The sequence below is a fragment of the Ursus maritimus genome, unplaced genomic scaffold (assembly GCF_017311325.1).
Source record: "Ursus maritimus isolate PB19 unplaced genomic scaffold, ASM1731132v1 scaffold_6, whole genome shotgun sequence".
NCBI lineage: Eukaryota > Metazoa > Chordata > Mammalia > Carnivora > Ursidae > Ursus > Ursus maritimus.
In genome coordinates, this window is record NW_024426774.1 from 60140279 (window position 1) to 60162566 (window position 22288).

A 22288-nucleotide genomic window follows, 5' to 3' on the forward strand; every position below is an offset into this window, starting at 1 on the left:
AACATATTGTGTATTAGAATGAGCAGGTATTATACCAGTATTTATTCAACTATGTATTCCTAAACTATTTCTAGAATTGACTTATTCCTAAGCTGTCAACTCCTTAAAACCCTACAGGTTAGCTAATTAACCATGTACGGCCTATTTCCTATATAGGTTCTCCATTCAGATCTGAGTTCCATTTCATCCTCCCATTACAGATGCAGCATAGAGTCATCGTTGTGAAGAAGCATAATAATGCACTTTGGATCCTAGTTCTGCTATGAGTCCCATGGTCCTAGGAGCAAGTTACTCAACCTCTAGGTGCTTTGGTTCCACTTTCTGTAAAATGGAAATAACAATTCCCATTGTTGTGGGGATTTAAATAACTTATCACAGAGGGGACTTAGAGCTTTGCCTGGCACATTGTGAGGGGATAGTAAATGTGTGCTAATTGTAGCGGAAGCTGCAGTAATCATGCTGGCCTTGGATGGCGTTCATACACACTCACGGCTATATTGTACCTGTTCATTTTTATTCAGCCTATTCCCTAAATTCTAAGCCCTTGTGAAACATTATTAATGCCAATAGGAGCCTAAGGTAATGAAAAATAATCTGTCTAAGTGTATGTATTCTCTCTACTTCCCCAAATCCCCAAGGTATTTTTGTCTTCCATCAATGTGGCTAATTGTGAAGTGACTACGTTCATGACCACTTTTTTATTTGCATATTTGGTGTTTCTAGTGGAAATACTAGATACTAACAATGACACTATCAATAATATGGGAAACTTCCTGATTAAAAAAAAAAGTTCCTTTTTATTGTCTGCCTCTCATTTTGGCCTACTTTCCTTTCTAAGTGACCCTACTCACCCAAGCCAGACTACAGAAGATGAACATGCAGGAAGTGCACAATTTCCAAGTTTCACCTTCCCTCTCCTTCCACCAATCAGTGCTTATTAAACTCTTCAGGTAAGTTTACTTATTTTTGACATGAGTTCTTTGTTGGCGGTAATCATCTTAGGAAAAGAAACTCTCTCTCCTGCTGCATCCGTAGCATTTTCATCGCGCCACATCCAAGCTAACTTGATACAGTCTCGAGGGAATGACAGCAAGTTTCTGAGGAGAGTCTTCTCTGTAAGAGCACCACATGCCCCAATTTTGAGGCGAATGCCCCAGTTTTAACATGCTGTCTCCCCTGCGTTCCCAAGAGCAGATCTAATGTTCTCTTCCTCCAGGTCTCTGTTGATTGCCTGAACTGTGATAGTGCTGCTTGAAATGGCGAGGGAATGGGCTAGAATTGGAGTTATCCAAATCAAAAACATGTCGGATGAGACTCACAATCCAATAATAGACGCTCTATGAGGCCTCCCTGAGGGTTGTCGGGTTTTTAGCAGAATATTAGCTGGCTACTTAACACACTCTATTGTCTTCACTTAAAGGCTCTAAATCCAGAAGCTTTGTTTAGTTTTACTAAATAAGATACCTAGAAAATGGAATCCGTTTTACTCTCAACTGTCTGATGAGGGGAAAGCATTCCACTGTACCACTGCTCTTTGCACACTGCAAGAAAATGCACTACCATGAAGATCTGTGTCTGGTCTGCTTAGTACAGTGTTCATAGAATTATTTAATTCAGATTCTCTTCCTTTCATGCTTTTCAATGGAGGGACATGAGAAATAGGCTTTTTGTTTTTAATTTCCTCTAAGCTCTAAAATGCAACATTTTGGATTTGAGAAACCCAAATAAAAGACAAAAAAGTACCAGCAGTGTCTTGCAAAATGTTGTATTGGTTTCTAAATAAGGTTAGGAGAACGCTTTAGTCAAAACAGGATTACAAATTCTCTGGCTCACCTTCTGCAAACATAACTGGCTTGTGCTGTGGCACACCCAAAGGGGGAAAATGTGAGATGTGAAATTTATAAAAAGTGACACAGACAGAAAAAAGCAATGCTTCTAATAAATAATATATTATTATAAGAGAAACAAAGTGAGTGAGTAATGTCACGCTAATGACTTCTCTCCAACGGCTAGAACACCTGCTCCAGCATTGTTTTTGTTCAGTTTTGTTTTCTTTGCTTGGTAGAACTACATCCTGGAAGAATAACCTACATGAAGTCATTTACCAAGATGACTAAACTACCTTTTGTTAGGATGTCAAACTGTCCCAAATTCGGAGACCGAATAAGAATCTGGATGTTGGAGTGAGCACATACTGCGAAACACTGATGATTATTCTCATCCTAACTGCTCACGTGGACTGCCTTTGAGAAATCTCACCAAGGCCCAGGGACTGTTTTACACACTACCTTTCTAAATTTTACAGTGAAAACAACCCAAACTGGAATGAATCAACATGTGTAAAGGACCGTGAGGCAGCTCTTGTCTCTCCCTAGATCTTAGTGATTGGTACAGAGGTGAAGGTTCCAGTCATTCCTCCAGCTCCAAATTGTTATTTGATCTATGGCAAATGTCATCAGTTACTAGGGCCCTATTTATTTCTATTGCTTGGGGGAAAATCCACCTTATTTATCAGAGGGATCAAATATAGGCAAGAGGCATAAATATGGCAGAAAATTTACAAGTGTCCTATGATCAATATTAATAACAAGTTTTGGTATTATTTGGTTAGAAAAATCATTATTAATAAATATCTAAGAACAAGCTTGGATGTTGTAAACACATTTCTTATACGAGATCCCTGATTTGTCCACTTGTTATCTAATCTATAGGCCACGAAATATATAGTCATCTTGATGCCATACATCCTGAAAGCACTGACATCTGCTATTCTAGAAAATGCCATTTCACATAGTTTTCTATTATAATAGCTGGACTTGTCTCTTAATGGGATTCAATGGGGTTTCTAGAGTAGAGGGAAAAATAACAATCATTTCCATTTTTCTATGTCCTCAAAGCTAAGATTTAGCAATGATTTCACATCTTTCCTAAAGGAATAGGCTCTGAACCACGGACCATGGGAATCAGTTGTAATAATCATGCAATGATATTCTTGAATCTCAATTCTTTTATAAAGACTATTTAGCATGGGTTGGCTTATACTTACTAGGCAAAAGTTAGACACTTCCTGGAGCCAGGAGAAAGCAGAGTACTGGTATTGACAGCTATGGGACAGTATTAAAAGGGGCCATTCCAATCTTCCAGACTTTCCCACCATAAGTGCCACTGCTTTGGAGTCACAAGACACAGAGTTTATATGTAGCCTTAGCCGTGACAATATCTTCTGAAACTTCATTTCTGATACATCTTGATAGGTGAGTTACATGTCCATTTGGAGGCAAGACCTCAACTGTGCGCTCGTTTGGATCCTAGAGTGTAACAAAGTACCACAGATTGGGAGGCTGAAAAAACAAATTAATTTTCTCACAATTCTGGAGGCTAGAAGCCCAATATCATATTGTTGCAACAGTTAGCCTCTTCTAAGCCATGAGGAATGGGTCTGTTTTAGGCCTTTCTCCTTGGCTTATAGATGACCAACTTCTCTCAGTGTCAAAAAAAGTTCTTCCCTCTATGAGTATGCCTGTGTCCTAATCTCTTCTTTTAAGGACAGAAGTCATATTGGATTAGGGTCCAACCTAGTGATCTCATTTTAACTTTGCCTGTTTAAAGGCCCTATCTCTAAATACAATTACATTCTGAGGTGTTGGGCGTTAGGACTTCAGCATATGAATTTTGGGAGGATACAATTCAGCCCATAACAGTAATGGATGTACTAGTCATCTGGCCAATACATGGGAACAAAACCCATTTTGTCTACTTCCTCTTAATTCTAGTCTTGGGTTAGTGATTATTACATGACTATATAAGTCATACTTTTTCACAAATTAACATCGTTGTGCTTTAACTACCTAATATCACACGCTTGGAAACTTAGACCTTATGCATGGGCATGGAGGAGCATATATCAGTGTGCAGAGCCTGGATATAATAACACTCTTATGATGTCACTTACTTTTTATGGACTGTAGGGCATTGAGCTCTGACGTCCAAGGATCGTTCTAGACCTACTGCTTTTTTAAACAGTAGGACAGCAACAAACATGACATTAAAGTAAGTTGTCTAAATTGCAAATAAATTAACGTAGAGATTGTTTAGCATATAACTAGACAAATGCATATGAGAATATTCATCAAACCTAACTGTATGATGGGAACCTCCTGACATGAAGAGAAAATCTTCAAATGTGTTCTGTGACATGATTTCAGATAAGTCAATGGTGTATTGTGGCTGACTTGGGATGAAGAACTTGGAATAGCCGCCACGTGTGCAGTTCATTTTAGGCAAACCACTACTTAGCAAGTTGATCAGGGGTCCTGGGCTTTCCAATAAATTGTACTTCATTTCAGGGCTGTGGATGACATCAGTGAAGGGTTCTCAGTCCATGTGAATCACTGGGAAAGAAAAATACCCAAAAAACTTTTGAGCGTTTGCTTTGTGCTGAGCACTCAAGGGTCTGAGGTGCCTGCCCTCAAGGCCTGTGGACAGGTCAGACACCTACCTGAGTGATGATAAGACAATGTGCTGCTTGATAGCAGGGCACACTGACAGGACCATGTTTTGGGGAGACTGAGGAAAGCTTAAATGAGAACATAACATTTGACCAGGCTTTAAAACAATGAGATCACAGGTAGAAAAGTGGGGCAAGTCATGGACATTTGAAAGTGCATGGCATACTCAGTGGCCAGCAAGTGGTGATGTGGCTGTGTGAGGGGAGTGAGAGAAATGGAAGTTAAGGTTTGAAAGTAGGATAGGGACACCCAGTGAAGGGCCTCATATACATACTGAAATGTCCAGAGAGAGTCTTTTGGACCATGAAGACCAATATTTATTTTTTTAATTTATTTTTGCTAACTTTATTGAGATGTAATTGAAATTTAACACTGTATAAGTTTAAGTTTTACAATGTGTTGATTTGATAATATTTACAAATTATAATTTTTAAAGATTTTATTCATTTATTTATTTATTTGGGCGAGAGAGCGAGAGAGAGCATGAGCACGGGGAAGGGTAAAGGGAAACACAGACTTCCGGCTGAGCAGAGCCCAATGCAGGACTTGATCCCAGGATCCTGGGATCGTGACCTGAGCTGAAGGCAGACACTTAACTGACTGAGCCACCCAGGCGTCCCTATATTTACAAATTGTAAAATAATTGCCACCATAGTATTAGCTACTCACTCTATCATGTCTCATAATTACCATTTTCTTTTTGTGGTGAGAACATTTAAGATCTACTCTCTTTGTAACGTTCAAGTATATGATACAGTACTACTAGCTATAATCACCATGCTGTACATTAGATCCTCAAACTTAACCTTACAACTAAAAGTTTATGACCTATGACCGATATATCCCCATTTTCCCCAACCCCAGGTAACTACCACTCTACTCTGTTTCTCTAAGTTTGGCTCTTTTATATTCCACATATAAGTGGTATCATATAGTATTTGTCTTTCTCTTATTTCACTCAACTTAATGCCCTTAAGGTCCATCCAAGTTGTTGCAAACAGCAGAAATCCCCCTCTTTCTCATGGCTGAATAATATTCCTCTGTAACTCTATACCACATCTTCTGGGGTACCTGAATCTTGTTTCATCATTCTAAAATAAATACTCCTAGCATTAATGTGGCAGAAGACCCAGAGGGACATGCTGGAACCATTTTGAGCTCAGAAAATTATGACAAAGAGCTCAACTAGGGCAATGTCAGCAGAAAGAGTGGACAAAAAGTGGAGAGAGTTATGGGTTGCAGAATGAACAACAGGTGGTGAGGAGTTAGATGCAGGATCTGAAAGAGAGAGAGAGAGGTTTTCCTGCTTTACCCTGAATTCATGTAGCTTTACTGGTGTCTCAGCACAGGATTTTGCTGAGACCATTATGTTACCCCACATTTAAAAAAAAAAAAAGCGAACAAACCCATGGCTATAAAGATTGCCTACAGATAGTGTAGAAATGCACCACTCACTCTTGCCATTGAGAAAAAACCCACACCTGTTTATTCAATCTCTGACTCAATAACTTTTTTACATTGACAAGTCAGACAAAAGTGAAACTGCAAAGAGGAGTGTTGGAACTTCCCTCCATCAATGATATCGGCAACTTCTTTGCTGATTAGATAATCGTTTTGAATGTTTTCTTAACTTTCTATGCTTTTCACAGTGTAACAGCTACAAACCCAAGATACCTTTAATCTGTATTATTGACATTCTCCCCACCATTTTCATAAGTTTTCAGTTCAACAATTTACCAAGCCCTGATTTGCAGCATGTGCTCATTTCAAGGTACAAATACTCCCACCATGGCTGAGTTCAGGCTCCCAACATGATGGCATTGAGCACAGAGTGGGAAAGAGAGGCACAGTAGTGCACCATCCTGTAGTATTTTAGCACAGGGTGCAATTGACCTAAACACCTCAAGAGTACAGATGAATGTGGGAAGATAATTGGGAAGAGATAAGTGTTGAATATATATACCTTTCTTTGTAACATAATTTCTCTAAGTTTTCCTTATATAATTTTTAATAGTGGTTGTACCTAATAAGCAACTCAGAAAATTCCTGAAGGGTTAGCCATCAATTCTCATAATCTCACCATATCCCTACTCATATGAAGTATGCCAAATTACCACAGAAAGAGGTGGGGTGGTCACATGAGTTGGGAAGAAAAATGACATATTTTCCTTAAAGTTCATTTTCTTGAACTTGGTTAAAATATTGCAATTTATGAGAAGGCTAGTAAATGTTTTCTTTCTCATGCTCGGGAATCAGAAACACTGAGTTTAGTCTACACCATCGTCTCTGCTATGGTCACACCACCACAAGATGAAATATCTTCTTGCAGGTAACCAAAAATCTTCCTGTCCAGGGATGCCTGGTGGCTCAGTTGTTTGGGCATCCAATTCTTGATTTTGGTTCAGGTCATGATCTCAGGGTCGGGAGCTCAAGCGCCACATCGGGCCCTCTGCTCAGTACAGAGTCTGCTTGGGATTCTCTCTCTCCCTCTGCCCCTCCCCCCTCTCAAAATAAGTAAATAAACAAAATCTTTTTAAAAATCTTCCTGTCCAAACCTATTCTTTTCATAGTCTTTCTCATCAGTAAATAAACCACATGCAACCAGTCGTTCATGTCTGAAATCGGGGACATCTGTCCCTCTAACACTTCAAATCCAAAAACCTGACAACTCTTCCTCCAAAACATGGAAATTCTTCCATTTCTTTCCATCTGTACTTGGAGGACTCTGCTCCAAAGCCACATCATCTCTCCCCAGGACTGGCTGAAGAGCCCCCAACTCCCATGACTCTCTTCTTTTCCATCCTTCCTCACTTCAGCCCATTTTACACAGAGCAGCCAGAATAATTTTTAAAATGTTAATCAGATTATGTCATTCCACTGCTTAAATTTATTTTCTATTAAGCTTAAAATAAATTCCAAATTTCTTAACTTGCCTGATATAGCCCTATAGACTGATCCTGTCTTTCTCCAACCACATCTTGTTCCATTTTCCCTTTTTGAAGTACTTCTGTCACACAAGTGTTTTTGAGCTTCGTGAACATATCAAGTCTTTGCCTACGCCATCCTCTCTACCTGCAATGCTCCCATCCTTGTCTTCGAGTTCTCAGCTCAAATGTGTCTTTCTCTGAAAGATCTTCCTTGATTGCCTAATCTAAATTAATCCTCTCTAGAGCTTTCTCATAGAACCCTGATTACAATTTATTTAAGTTTTTATTTAAATTCCAGTTAGTTAACGTACAATGCTATATTAGTTTCAGGTGTACAATATAGTGATTCAACACTTCCATACACCACCCAGTGCTCATCACAAGTCCACTCCTTAATTCCCACTGCCTACTCAATCCATCCCCTGGCCCACCACTGCCCTTCCGGTAACCATCAGTTTGTTCTCTAAGAAATATGGAATGCTTCCTGATTTTGCCTGTCATCCTTGTACAGAGGCCATGCTTATCTCTGTATCATTCCAATTTTAGTATATGTGCTGCCAGAGTGAGCAGAGGACTGACCACAATTTAAATTGTGAGTCTGTGTATGCACGTGTTGAATGTCCATCTCCCCTACTAGAATGGCAGTTCATGAAAGCAGTATGTTCCATTTGTTCAATATGATATACCCAGTATCTGTATGCTACCTGGCACGTAATAAGTCCTCTTGGGAACTAGGAGGAAAGAAGGGAAAGAAAGTAATAAAAAAAGAAAGAGAAAAACAGAGAGAAAAGGAAAGAAGGGAAGGAGGAAGGAAAAGAAAAAGGTAGTGAAGCTAGCATGTTTTCATTTTTACTCATTTTTTTCCACTAACAAGGTGTGTGACCTTAAGTAAGCCACATAACCCTCTATGTCATTTTTCCTGCCTATAAATGTTTGAGCCTCATCATAGGTGGGATGCCCTCAAGAATAGACAATTGTCTGCATTTGTGGGGGAGGGAAGGGAGGAAAGTTAGAGTAGAAGGGTGGAAGATCTAGAAACAGGTTGGTCCTACCATGGGATTGGGTCGCTGGGGGTGGGGAGAAGGCAGGGGGTCAGAACCTCAGATACCTTTGTTTTCTGAAAGCCAGGAAAAGCCAGCCAGGGATATAGCAACTCTGTTAAGAAGATGGAACTGCGAGGTCCTTCCAGGCCCAGGGGCTGGTGGACTTCCCCACTCCCAGCATGGCGCAAGCACTGTAGTGGAGGAGAAGAGCACAGAAGCAGCCTGGGAGGCCCTGAATGCAGCTTGCCTCAAAGGTCATCTGTACGGTTTGGTGACTGTGGCAGTAGACAGATGGAAACCAAGGGCAGATGCCCCACCCCTTCCAGCCACCTCCATCACCTTGGTACAATGGAAGGCCCTGAAAATGAGAGACAATCTCAGGGATTTGATGGGAGGAAGTTGCAGAGACTGGCTTGACGTGACTGCCTCCTGCAAAACAGGGCCTTGAAACAGAAGGAGAAAATTTCACATAAAAAAATGGTTATATTTACTTGCACACCTGAATCTGTGAGTTGAACTCCAACCTGCCACATAATAATTTTGATTAATTTCCTTTGTCTTCCACCTCATTGACCATGTGCTCTTTGTTCCTCTCATCTCTCACTCTTGTCTGATTCTCTGTCTCCATCTATCTTCTCCCCATTTCTTCCTTTTGTTCTTCTCTTCCTGCAGTATCCTCTGCCAGACATCTCCTTTTGTACCACACACTACCTTCTAGACCACAGAATCCAGAGCAAGAGAAGCTGAACCCCAAAATGGAGGCTCCGTCTGGGCTCTGCCTCCATCATGGGCCCTCCAAGCTCTGCTGCCTCAGTCATGTTTTCTGAGGTTTTAACACCTCTCTTGTCTCACCTCTTCCCCCAGTGATTTTCTGCAGTCTCCCTTTTTCTTTCCGCGTTGGTCCTTAGGACTCTTCTGTGATTTCACTAATAAAAACATTTCCATTAATCAAAACACCTTAAAAAAGAAAAAGAAAAGTCTCTCTGCCTGTGAGATAATGGCCAAAATCCTTCACCCGACTTTCCATACTTCTCCAAAATGGAAGACTCCGCACTCACTGCTTCCACTAGTCTCTTACGGAAACCCTTTTCTCCAGATGGACCTGGATCATTACTAAATTCATACATCTTTTAATCTTACCCAATTCACTGCTTTTGCACATCCTGTTCTCTTCCTCTCATCCTCTCCACCTGTGCTAATATTATCACGTGTCAAGGAACAGCCAGAGGCCTGCTAGAACCCTTCTGGTCCACACTAGCCACGTAACCAGTCCCCCACACTCCCAGCCCTTATAGCCTTTATACTTCTCTTGGACCCTTATTATCACTGTCAGTTATTTTCTTTTTACCATATATATTTTCCCTCCTGAATGAGAGTATTAGCTCTTCATCATCAGGGACGTAACTTTTTACTATTATCATTATTGTTATTATTATTATTATTAACCATGAAAACAGTGTTACATACGTAGCAGGTTCCTCCTTAAAGATGCACTGAATAACACTTATTGAATGAATCAATGGCATCAACTTAATATGTGTTCACTAACTGAATAATGAGACATGGTAAGAACAAAGTGAGTATGCACTGAGTAAGTGAATGCCTGCAACGAAGCCAACAGACTGCCCAGATGTTCTCACCCATGGGGAGAGTCCCACAGCTCCAAGTCACAGTTGGATGATATTTACAAGGCGTAATACCATCTTTACTGACTTATCTCGAGTTTTCACTGATATCAGAAATAAATGTTTTTGTCATGCAGCCTAATTTAAAATTCTTGGCATATATGAGCATTTTATTCATAATGTGACTATTTATAATCATTTGTTTTGTTTTAATACGATTTAACTCAGAGTTACTATATAGAGACCATTATATTTTTTTGTTGGCCCAGTGAATCCAAAGATATTTTAGAAGCAAATCTGGGCCAGAGGCCATTATTTTGGAGATGAGGACCTGGGGGTACAGAGAGGTTAAATACTATGTCCCCAAGACACACAGCTAACTGGTGAAAAATCGGGTCTGGAATCCACATCCCCTGAGTCCCCATGTCTTATTGTTTCCTATATCCTCGGTGCCTGTCAGTGAAAGAATGAAAGGACAGTGTGCAGTGTGGACATTCCCACCCCCACCCCTCCCCCAGCCCTATTTTAAACACCATAAAAGATGACAGTACAATGTATACTGTGCTGTGAGTGGAAGGAGCAGAACTTCCGACACCCCGCGCAAGTCCCTGTGGCAGTTCCACTCAACTTCGGGCTGGACTGAAACAGGTACACACGTGTGATCCCGGCCCAGACACATGTGCGACACACAAATAAGCTGAAGCCAGAGCTGAGACTTCACCTATGAAGTGCAGGAGTGGACAAGTGGAAATGAACCACCGCTGCCCCACATGTGTTTGGCATTAAGGATCGTCAAGGGCTTCTGCGTACTCCATCCAATTTACCTTGACTCATTGGACTTCAGATCTGTCTCAGCTTGGTGTTAAGAGGAGGCCCAATATGCTGGTCCTCCAACGTCCCACTTGTACCTATTAACAGTGGCCTGCTGGTCACGAAGATGTAACCCACTAGCACAGGTAGGTGATACAGAAAAAAAACAAACCAAACCAACAACTTAGCTAATTAGCCAGGAGACTGGTTTCCAGAGATAATCCTGCTGTTGTCTAAGAGTGTGGATTTGAAATTACGCATTCAGTCTACACACTTGTATCGAAAGGGTGCTGGAGTAGGAAACTGCTTTTCATACAGTGTTCAGATAGTTTCACAGAGGTACAGTAGGGTCTCCTAGGAGGGTCTCTGTGGCTTTATCAGCTGTGTTATCACATTGGGCATCTATACCTCGCAACCTGACTTCAACCAGAGCTGTTCCATCTTCATCTGTGTCAGTATCCTGAATAATGCTTAACTGGAAAAAATAAATTCTGCTTTAAAAACAGTAGTAATAAAAACAAACAAAATTGCTTTGGAAATCTATTGGAGTAGCTAATCTCTAAGGTGCCTACCAGGTCCTTCAGTCTATGAGACATTTGGGGCCAGGCTGAGCCTATGGTGCTTTTCGAATCATCCCAAGTAGGTCTGATCTGGCCTGGGATCAGTCTGTGTTTTAAAGGAGCCCACCGCAGAAATTCTTCTAGAAGCACTCCTTCCCCTTGAGGATCCTCCAGGCCATAAACAATCCAGGATTCTAGTTCAAATCAGGGCATGGATGAAGTAAACTCCTTGCAGTTTTCCCTAAGGCTTAGACCCTCTGTGAAGAAGCTCTGATCTGATCTAACACGTTTAATTGAATTCATTTCATTGAACGTCAATTATATGTTACGCATTCGCTTGGTACTATTATGCTTTGGGGCTGATATTTCTCATTTTGTTTTTGTTGTTGTTGATTTTTTGTTTGCTTTTCCATTCTTAACCCAGAAACAGTAACTCCTACCTCTCCATAGAGTAAGGAAACGTAGGGACTGGCGTCCTTTTGTTCCCTAACATATTTCCATTGAATTCTTCCAACCTCTGCTTAACACCAACTGAGTGTCCCTTACCAAAGGAGGTGCAGGGATAAATAGAAGAAAAGTTTAAAGAACATGGGCCCTGTCTTCAAGGATTTAGAGTGTGTCTGAGAGAAAGCCCTCCCACAGGTAACACCAGCAGGTAACAAAGGAAGAGTGCTAAACCAGCTACAATCACCCACCAACGGTAGACACGAGATTTGCTTGGCAGAACGGAAAGGGTGAGATTGGGGCCAGCTAGCATTTTTAAAGGTTTGAACTATCTGTTGACAGGGTAAAAGGGTCTGGACACAGAGAATGACCCTTATGGGAATGGGGAGAGAGTGGAAGAGAAGCCCCAAGGAGCACTAAGGAGGCTGGCCTCTCTGGAGCAAAAGCTGGCTGTCGAGAGTGCAGACACGTAGCCTCTACTCCTGCCTCAGTGGAGGTGGCCCACCAAGTGACTTACCTCCTCCGGATCTCAACTCCTCAGCTCCTCCATGGAACTCAGCTCCTGGGCTCCTATTTATCTCAAAGATGCATCTCCATTTCAATGCATTTAATGCTTGCCACGTGCTTGGAGCTCACTACCTGTGAGAGAGGCACACGTTACTATTACCATAATCATCGTTTACCACCTGCCTGCCCCACTTGAACCCATTACTCACGCCATCCCTCTCCCAGAAGGGGCCTTTCGCCATCTCCCATGGTCCTAGACATACCTGCTCTTTGGGGGATGTATCTACTAAATGCTCAATTTTAAATCGGCTACTTCCAAATGCTTGGGGGAACTCAAAAGGGAAAATGGTATTCGATTTGGATTCCTCAATAAATATGCTTATTTTTTCAGAAGTTGAGGGTGGGACAGTGTCTCTCAAAGGCAGGAAGAGAAAACAGCCTATGGAGTGACAGGGAAGATAAGAGCCAAAGTATCATCCAAAGTAGGGGTCTTCCCACACATGCACAACCTTCCCCCATGTTCCTCTTTCTCCCTGATATCGGTCTCCTAAGCCAGTAATGATAATCTGGGAATAAATTCGCATTTTCTAAGGGAGAAATATTGCCAAGCCTGTTAATCTCATGCAGATGTGATGTTACTTTTACTATGTTGTAATATGGCTTCTTAAAAAACAAGTCGGAAGGGGGGGATGCCCACCAAAAAAAACAACAAATATTCGCCAACCCATATGGTCAGTAATTGCTGTTTAATAGTCCTCCTATTACAAACCTGAGAGGCAGCAGTCTGAATTACCAGTAGAGTATTAATAAACAGGAATGAGTTAATAGTGCATAAAGACCTTCTAGTGGAACAGTGGGGGAGTTGAATATTCTTTTCTTCAGTCAGCTGTAAGTAATTACTGCATGGTGTGCTTCTGACTATTACCATAACAGAGCAATTGGACGTGAAGAATGGATAATAGTACGGACATGGAGGTATTTTTAGAATATCAGCAGTGAAGCAGGTAACTGGCCTACTCCAGTAGAAACCTTTAAATAAGTTTAGAAGACTTTTTTTTTCCCTCTCCTTATGACATTTAGCCAGGGTAGAATTTTAAAAAGATCAATCTAATAAATTATTTAAAATAACTTTACAAAGAGGATGCCTGTGATATGTAAATAAGAAGGCAAGAAGGGAGGAAGGAAAAGTCTAAAAAGCCCAGGCGGATGGGAGGCATGGAGCCGACGTTACTGTAACTACATAATCACAGGTTCCTTCCTGCTCCTTTGAGAGTACAGTCTGGATGCGAATCTGCTTGACTGGCTCCCACTGGCTGCTCAGGTGAAAGTGAAAATATTCAAATCAGAGCTGTAACTATGATTGCTGGAGTTGTGGGTTTTCTAAAATTGAGTTAGTCATCCTCGGTGATTTAATGATGCATATCATTTATTTTAAAATATTATTACACGGGCATTGACGGAGCTGCAGTGCCTCCTTCGCGGGACTGTCCATTATGCAATGCGGCGGGGTATGTCATGGGCGGCGGCAGCTGAGATATCGTCTCACGGTACAACATATGTTCTCAGATGAAAACAGCTTGAGACTTTGATTCAGAAAGCGGTAATTTTGCAAATGCACACAAATATCATTTAAGGAATATTTTGAATTTTTTTTTTCAGGGTATAGGTCCTTCTCCTGCCTCCTGGCTGCACAGGCCGATGCTGATTTTTCAATTTGCAGGTTTGTTAAGCATCATGGAATGTTTTGGTTCTCAATCAAGAATATTCTTCCCAAGTGGTTCCAAAGTCCTACGCTTGAAAATAAACGTGTGTCCTCTTTGTCTCCTAGCAGCATGTGTTCCAATGTACAATAGCGGCACAGGACAGAGGAAGGCAATGCCTTTGATTGAACCATCCTATAGGCTTTTAACCTGCCACTCTCCTGGGCTGAGAGCTTTCTTCAGGCCAGGCGGCATGCTCTCTTCTTTGGGCGGTGCTGGCAGCTGGAGTCCAGCGGGGATGGTTAGGAGCCAGGACCCACGTCCTCCTCCTGGCGGGATTCCTGTCCTATCTTGTAGCACAGGAGCTGAACAGAGGATGAGCTGCCTCAGTGTTAATGACCTCAGAGACCCACCTGAAAATGAGGTGCAACCTATGGGACAGGTGGCGATGCTTAACTGATCTCTGCCCGGTGCTCTGAAGTCTGACAAACAAATGCGTGTGAAATAAACACTGTCGCATTTATTTCTCCTGAAAAACCACATTATTGTATCTGAGCTCTGCCGGCCAGGATATTCTGATTCATCTAGACACGGCCTCTTTCTTGCTAAAAGATGCTGCGGTGAAAATTTACAGCTGTGTATTTCACCTGTTTAGCTGGTTTTCTTAATAGAAGTCAAAGGCACACCTGTGGAGGTGTCATTATAACCCAGGGACAGCAGTAGCTTCTCCCTGTCGCTGGTTTTGATTTACCTTTTTCATGTATTTGAAAAGAGAATAGTTCTCCTTTCTCCAAGTCTATAGAAAGATGAGGACAAAAGAAAATCTGGTTAATTAAATACCGATTTTTAACAAAAGTTTTCACACAGGACAAAGACCAATGGTCATTTCTACAGAGTGCTCAAGACCTCATAATTTTGGGCATTTGAGTGTTTAGCATCTTTGTGGTTTTGGTTTAGTGAAACTCTGAGATACTTATAACCAACTTGGCATGTACCCACACTCTGTGGTCGCATGTCCCATTGAAAGTCATTCTTCGGCCTCATCAGTCATGAACTTTTCAAGGGCATGGGCTACACCTCCAGGGTTTACATCCCAGCTGGCCACCGTGGCCAGAGTGCCAGCACATAACTTCCCCAGGGGGAGATATCACCAGCAATCAGAGCTGTTACTATTTTAGATCTAGAAAACCCTGTGGGGAGCAAGGGAATACGAGGTTTTCCCCAAGAGTGAGAGTAAGGGGAGAAAGGAGGCTCCACTGCCTTTATATCTCCATTTAGCTCTAAGAAGCTCAGGAGGAAATAAATACCTGGAGTTGGTAAGAAGTTAAGTAGTTTCAGAGGCCACCTCTTCTCTTATTTTAGCTGGTCCCTCCCTAGTCTAGAATCCTTAAAATCTTCACGTATTTCCATCGAAACAACTTAGTAGGCCAACACTCCAATAAGAACTGGCAAAAGGGTAAATTATTTGAAATTGATTATAAAATTCAATTTGTATAAAAATTTCCAGACCGGTTGAATTCACGGGTTATCATGACAACCAGTAAAACTCACAATTATTTTTCAGCATTTGGTAAATAATCCTCTGAAATGTCCAGAATGATATCGCATATGACAGTAATTACAACAGAGGTCTAAATAACCTGACCTTTACCTGCTTCATTGATTTCATCTCCCACCATCCTCCCCATGGTCTTATTTCAGTTCCCCCATCACCATCAGCTTATCCCCACATCTGGGTCTTTACACCATCTATTCCATCAGACTGGAAGACATTCAGCCTCAGTGTAAATGTCATCTCCAAGAAACTATTCTTAACAGTTTTCTGGGCATTCTCTAAACATGACCCTGCTTTATTTTCTTAACAGCTTTTATACTAGTTGATATTTTCTTGTTAGTATGTGTGCTAGATCGAACTGTTCTCAATTCTTGATTCCCACCCCGCTATAATATGCATGCCATGTAACTACAGGTAGAAAATGACCCCCACCCGATTGACGTTAGGCTTAGCCATGTGACTAACTTGCATTGATTAATTAAATGTTGGCAGACTTGATAAGAACAGAGACTTTAAATATGCTGTGTGTCTTGCTTGTTTCCTAGTGCTCTTACTATTCCCTGTAAGAAAAATATGTCATAAGTAGTCATTTTTTTAAGAAGAATGACGATAGTTAGAACAAACCTGAACCTAATCAGAAGCCTAGAATCAAGCCCCCCATGACCTGAAGTAGTGCTGTTTCAGCCAACCCATGGGACTATTAGCAAGAAAATAAACACTTGTTGTTTGAGCCTCTGATATTTGGGTTTGAGTGTGAGGTTTATCAAATTCATCATTAATGTCACAATTGCTAATTAACATAGAAATTATACCACAAGTGGCCTTCTGCTGTCAAAATCCTTCAAAATATGCATCATTTGGTTTGGGATCATGTAGTAAGTAGAGAGGAAATGATAAAAAACTGTATAAGAACCTGGAAAAAAATGACAACCCATATTGTAATAGTAACAAAACACTTGGTAAAACCATTGGCTGCAATAACTTAGAAGGCAGAAGAATGTACTATGGGCACATACGGCATGGGCTGGGACATTTCTGAGGCAGAGTATTCATGGTATGAGTTGGCTGCTATTATCCAGATGTGATAAGTAACTATAAGGGAGAAATGAGCTTGCAAAAAAATTGACTAGTTTGCAAGGAGGATTGAGGGGAATTGAAAGAACCTACGAATTCTGGGGATTGTAAGTTTGAAAACTTAAACCATTTCTCTATAAAGGTGTGGGATTACAACACTGCCATACGGCAAAGAAAAAAAAATGGTTGTCACACCCCTGAAAAGATTAAGGAGATTGAGGGTGCAATTCATAAATGAGCAAAGGACCTACACTTACATCTAGAAAGAATCATGTCTCTAAAAGAACAGTGGGTTAAGCATTTGGCACATGTAGTTGACTAGAATCTACATGGGAATCCCACAAAAATTTGAGAGAGTTGTATTGGAAAAACTGTCACTAGCCTGGGTTTTAAAAGACTATGTCTGTTTGAGATACATAAAGATCTCTGGGCCCTCAAAATTTTACAGGCAGGAAGCAGGCTGAGAAATCTGCTCAGCAACCAAGAAGGGCATATTCTCCAGTACTTGTCAGAAAGGCCAAGATGGAAAAGGAAGAAGTTCCAAGGGCAGAGTAGACAACTCTCTGGTATAGAACCAGGGCCTCACAAGGTATAAACCAACCTCTCGGTAGGGGAACCAGCAAAATTAACCCGGCGGAATTTCAAAGCTGCTATAGAGCCATGACTTCCATGTGACTTCTATCTTTCTCCTAGTTTTCTCCACGTTGATTGCAAGGGTTTGTTTATCCTGTTTCTATTCCAACATTTTATATTAGCTATGTGGAGGCAGATAATATATCTTTTCAATTCACAGCATAGATGTCTACAGCAAGAGCAGTTCCATCTAGACCTGACATGGATCATGAGATTATGGACTTTGAACCTGATGCCATAACCGGGTGGGCCTTTGTAGGTTTCCTGCAATGACACTGAGTATATCTCAAATGCAGAGGGATCCTAAAAAAGTGTGACCAAGAGGGTAGACACGGGCGGAGAGATTGAATTACTATTGTTAATTCTTCATTTATTTCCTATTATAAAATTATACATTCACATTTTTTTTCCATAGGACTTATAGGTATTCCCACTATGAATGAAAAATACTTCCTTGATCCATTCATAGTGGGCTTGGCATGTGAATTGTCTTGGTTAATAAAATGTTAATAAATGTGAGAGAAGCAGAGTGTTAGACTCACTGGCATGATCTGGCTTGTTCTCTTGCACTCTTGCCATTCCTCATGAGAAGCACAGGTCCCAGATAGCAACTGGTTCAGGAATCTGGGTTCTCTGGACTAGTGGATCAGATCTCAACTGACAATTTCAAGCCATGGTATGCTGAACCCTGCAATTCCAGCTGACCTACAGAATTGCTAATGAGATAAGTGAGTGTTTGGTGTTTTAATTCAGAGATTTTAGAGCTATTTTTTTCACAGCATTGTTGTAAAAAAAAATGCTGGCTGATACCATTTACATGTTTGTTTATTGTCTGCTGCATGGGCATAAAAGGTCTGTGAAAATAGGAATATTTTCTATATCGTTCATGTATATATTCCTGTGGATAGAAACATTTTAGGTGTACGGTCATTGCACAATACACATTTTAAATGGATAGATAAAAATGTATATATAGTACGAAACTACCAATTTATTTCTATTTTTTTAACATTAAAAAAATTAATTTATTTGAGAGAGAGAGAATGCAGAAGCAGGTGGCAGAGTCAGAGGGAGAAGGAGAAGCAGACACCCTGCTAAGCAGGGAGTCCGACATGGGACTCAATCCCAGGACCCTGGGATCATGACCTGAGCTGAAGGCAGACACTTAACTGACTGAGCCACCCAGGCACCCCAAGAAACTACCAATTCAACACTACTAGAACCCAATTTGGCTATCTCATTTACTGAAAACTTAAGGTTAAATTGGCAGTGGGCAGAGAAGAATGGCATACCTATAGGAAAAGAAGCCATTTTGAGTTCTTCACAAGAAAGTATTAGAGATCCCCTTAAGTGGTGTTATGAATGTCTGATATAGAGACAGCTGTAGTGACGAGAATAGCTAATTTGGTTGAGAAAAGGGAATTATTATGAGACAATGTCCCAGTTGTCTTTGTATCCGCAGTTGCAACACAAAGTGGGCTCTCGATACGTGTATGTTAAAATGAATCGACTTTCAGAGCTCATAGAAGCTCCTTATACTGTACTCTTCTTTTAGTTATGGGAGATATTAAGAGGACATCAGCAAATAATGCAAGTCTGTGCTTAATTCTTCACTCTGCTGGAAACTCTCTAACTTGGGAGGAGCTAGATTACGCCTGTGGGTCAAGCAAAGTACTCTCTTCTCTTTCCACAGCTGATAAGTGAGGAACTCTGCAGATATTAACAGAACTTGGTTTTTAGGTTTTCATATTCTCCAAATCAACTCATATTACTTTCTTATTCTTCCTTAGCAATCCTTTCCCTTAGCCCAAATATCCCACCCTTCATTTCATGCAGTAATTCCACTGAAAGTTTATTTTCCATCTGCTGTCACCCAGCCTGTACTATGGACTACATCCTGTGCTAAATCCTGGGGATACAAGTTAGACATAGTTCTTGCCACCGAGGCACCTACTGGAGAACGAAGACAAATAACTGGATGATGTTGTTTTAAAATGCTACAATTGAACAATACATCATAAGAACACAAAAGTAGGGCATCTCAGTGATACTGAGGGACCAACAAAGAGTGGGATTTGAAATAGAAGAGGAGATATGGAAGGGAGATGGTAATGAGAAAGAAACGTTCCCAAACATGTTTTTGCTTATGCTTATAGGAAGGGTGGCCCCCATATAAGAAAATAAATACCAGTGTATTCTTGAAGGAAAATTACATGGATGACCAGATACGCACTTTAGTTAACTAATGGAAGAGGAAAAAAAAGAGTTTGTGTAGAGTCCTAGAAGACTCTCTCCCGAAATATAGTATACATACCTTACCACCATCTCAAGGAATATGATGAAATGGCAAGGAAGCAAAAAACAGCAATTATTCCTGGAGAGAGAAAAGCAAAAATCTATTGATTGAAGCAGTTTTGTCCACTTGTTGAAAGCGCCTTTATTTTTTTTTCTTGGAATGGCACTGGGAGTCTGTAAAGAGAAATTAAAAAGTAAATGAAGAAAGTCTAGAATGTAAAAAGAAGACCAAATTGTATAACAAAGGAGAAACCAGGATGGAATTTGGTCTATCAAGATGAGGGTGTGAAGGGACAAAGGATCATCAGTCTGGAGAACTTCATAGAAACTCAAAAACAATTCTCATGGGTTGATTGATTAGACAAGATAAGGTGCCCCGAGGCCAAGGGGTCAAGAGTTTATGTGGTCAATTTAAAAGTTTTCTGACTTAGCAGAGGGCATTTTGAAGATAGCTGGAAAATGTTTAGTTGATTGCATTTGTGAAGTAAATGTATATCCCCCAAAGTGTTTATGTCTGCTTTCTATTTTTTAATCTTTCATATTTGTCAGAACAAAATTGTGCCAATGACATGGAAGAGTTAGTCTTTCAATGATATTTATCTCCCCTTCTTTCTGTATCACTCTGCTCCAACTTCTACTCCCACCATCCTGGAAGGCTACACAGATTCAATGTTCTAATAGCAAATCTTATTCTAATACTTCCTGAAAAAAATCGTTTCTCATGTACGTGTATGTTTTTTTCAAGGAAGATAATTTTAGTAGGAGAGTGTATCTCCCAGAGAGCATATAATTTCCCAGACAACTTTTCTTTCATGTGATAACATTAATAGGAGTTCGACCACATTTCTTTATTAACTGTGATACAAATCATAGGGAAAATCATAGATAATTCCCTCCCAACCACAAATTCTAATACACAAACTCTAAATAATTTTATGATTCTTCTGACAGAAACCAAAAGCAAATTTAAAAAATGGTGCAAATAGGCAGATGCCATTATATCCTTTTTTTTCTTTTTAATTATTTATAATCATCAACATGTCATGTGGTTATTTTCACTGTCTTCCTTTATATATTTTTATCAACAGTGCAAATATACAAAAACTTAACTGAACATAGAGAGGGAAAAATTCCTTGAAAAGAAAGAGAAAACGTTGAAAATAGCTTATGTATTTACATGCCTGGTTGTATTTGAGCTTCCTAACGAATTTGGTAGCATAGCGTAGGGACGGGAGCCAGTGCGTCACAGTAGGTAAGAAGATGGTCTTCTAGTCATTAATGCCTACATAGAATCCCACTCATTCGCTGTGGGATGTAGGGCTGGTCAGTTAATGTCTGTGAGGCCTAGGTGCCATTGTTTGTAAAAAAGGATAATAAAACTTACCTCATAGGTTTGTTGAGGGGATTAAATGAGGGAAAATAAAGGCCTTGGTGCATAGGATTAAATAGATAATATTTATTTATAAAGTAAATAAATAAATATAAATAACATCTAGGATCAGTATGGCAAAGGTAATATTATTTTTTCCACCTGATATATGTGTCCAGAAGTGTGCCTAACCACCTGCTGACCACACTGAAGGAAAATTTTCGTTTTTAGCTTTTAATACTCGGAGGTGACCTGTCCATGTTTAACACTTCTAACCAAAAAAACACACAAAAAGCAAAACAACCCCCCCCCAAACCTATTAGGAAAATATGTATCGATGTCATTTTAACTAAGTTATGAAATATCTTTCTAACGAATGTGTCCATCTAGTTAACAAGCCTTCAAAAATGCAGTGAGCCACAGTCTGAGCACTGACAGAGCCCTGAAGGATCAGGCTCAATCTGCAGGGTGGCCCATGGCAGTCCCCCCCCCCCGCTAGGCAGCTTTCACGTTAATGACATCATTAAATGGCTACAAAGTTCCATAATTCTTGCTCCTATAATTAACCAGAAGGAAACCTCTTATCTTCTCAATGTTGAAAATTCTGCTGTTTGATTCTGTTAAGTTTCAAAAGGCTACTATTCAAATTCCATAACAATTGCAAAGAGCACTAATTATTTTTAAAAAGAAAGAAGTGAGAGTTTGAGCGGAAATGCAAACTTTCAGCTAAAATTGGTTCTGTATAGCATGCTGTGAGTTTTCACCAAAAGTTATTCTAGATGATAAACATAAACTCAGCAGAAGCCAAAAGCACTGAAGCAGATGATTCCCTTGAAAATTTTTCTGGACTCAGGCGGTGTAGCACTAAGATACCTCACAGAGGTTCAAGTTCTTCATGAGGAAAAAGTATGAACTTGGGATGAGACACAGAATACACACTGTAAATTTGACAAAAGTTTCTTAAAACCTCTGCCTTTGTTCCTCTGACCTTCCATTAATTTAACAGCTCAAATTCAGGTAGCAGCTGAAATTATCTCAATTAGATGCACAATGGGGAATGGCCACATAAAAGGAATCCAGTGGTACTGCCTTGGTAGGAAGAGGAAGGTGGAGAATTTATATTCTGTAAGCTGTTCCCACTTCCCATGTTGCCTGGGCAAGACCCAGACGTTTGCTAATGTTCCTCAAAGAGAGGACTCAGAACAGCCTAGTTGAGCATTGTGGGCTGAGCATGGGGC

At 40.4% G+C, this 22288-nt stretch overlaps 1 non-coding gene across 1 annotated transcript; it reads right to left on the reverse strand.

Moving 5' to 3' along the window:
* Positions 1-7901: 7901 nt before the first annotated feature.
* On the reverse strand, positions 7902-8005 carry LOC121101128. The gene has a single exon (XR_005833074.1). It is a non-coding gene; the product is annotated as a U6 spliceosomal RNA (small nuclear RNA).
* Positions 8006-22288: the final 14283 nt, after the last annotated feature.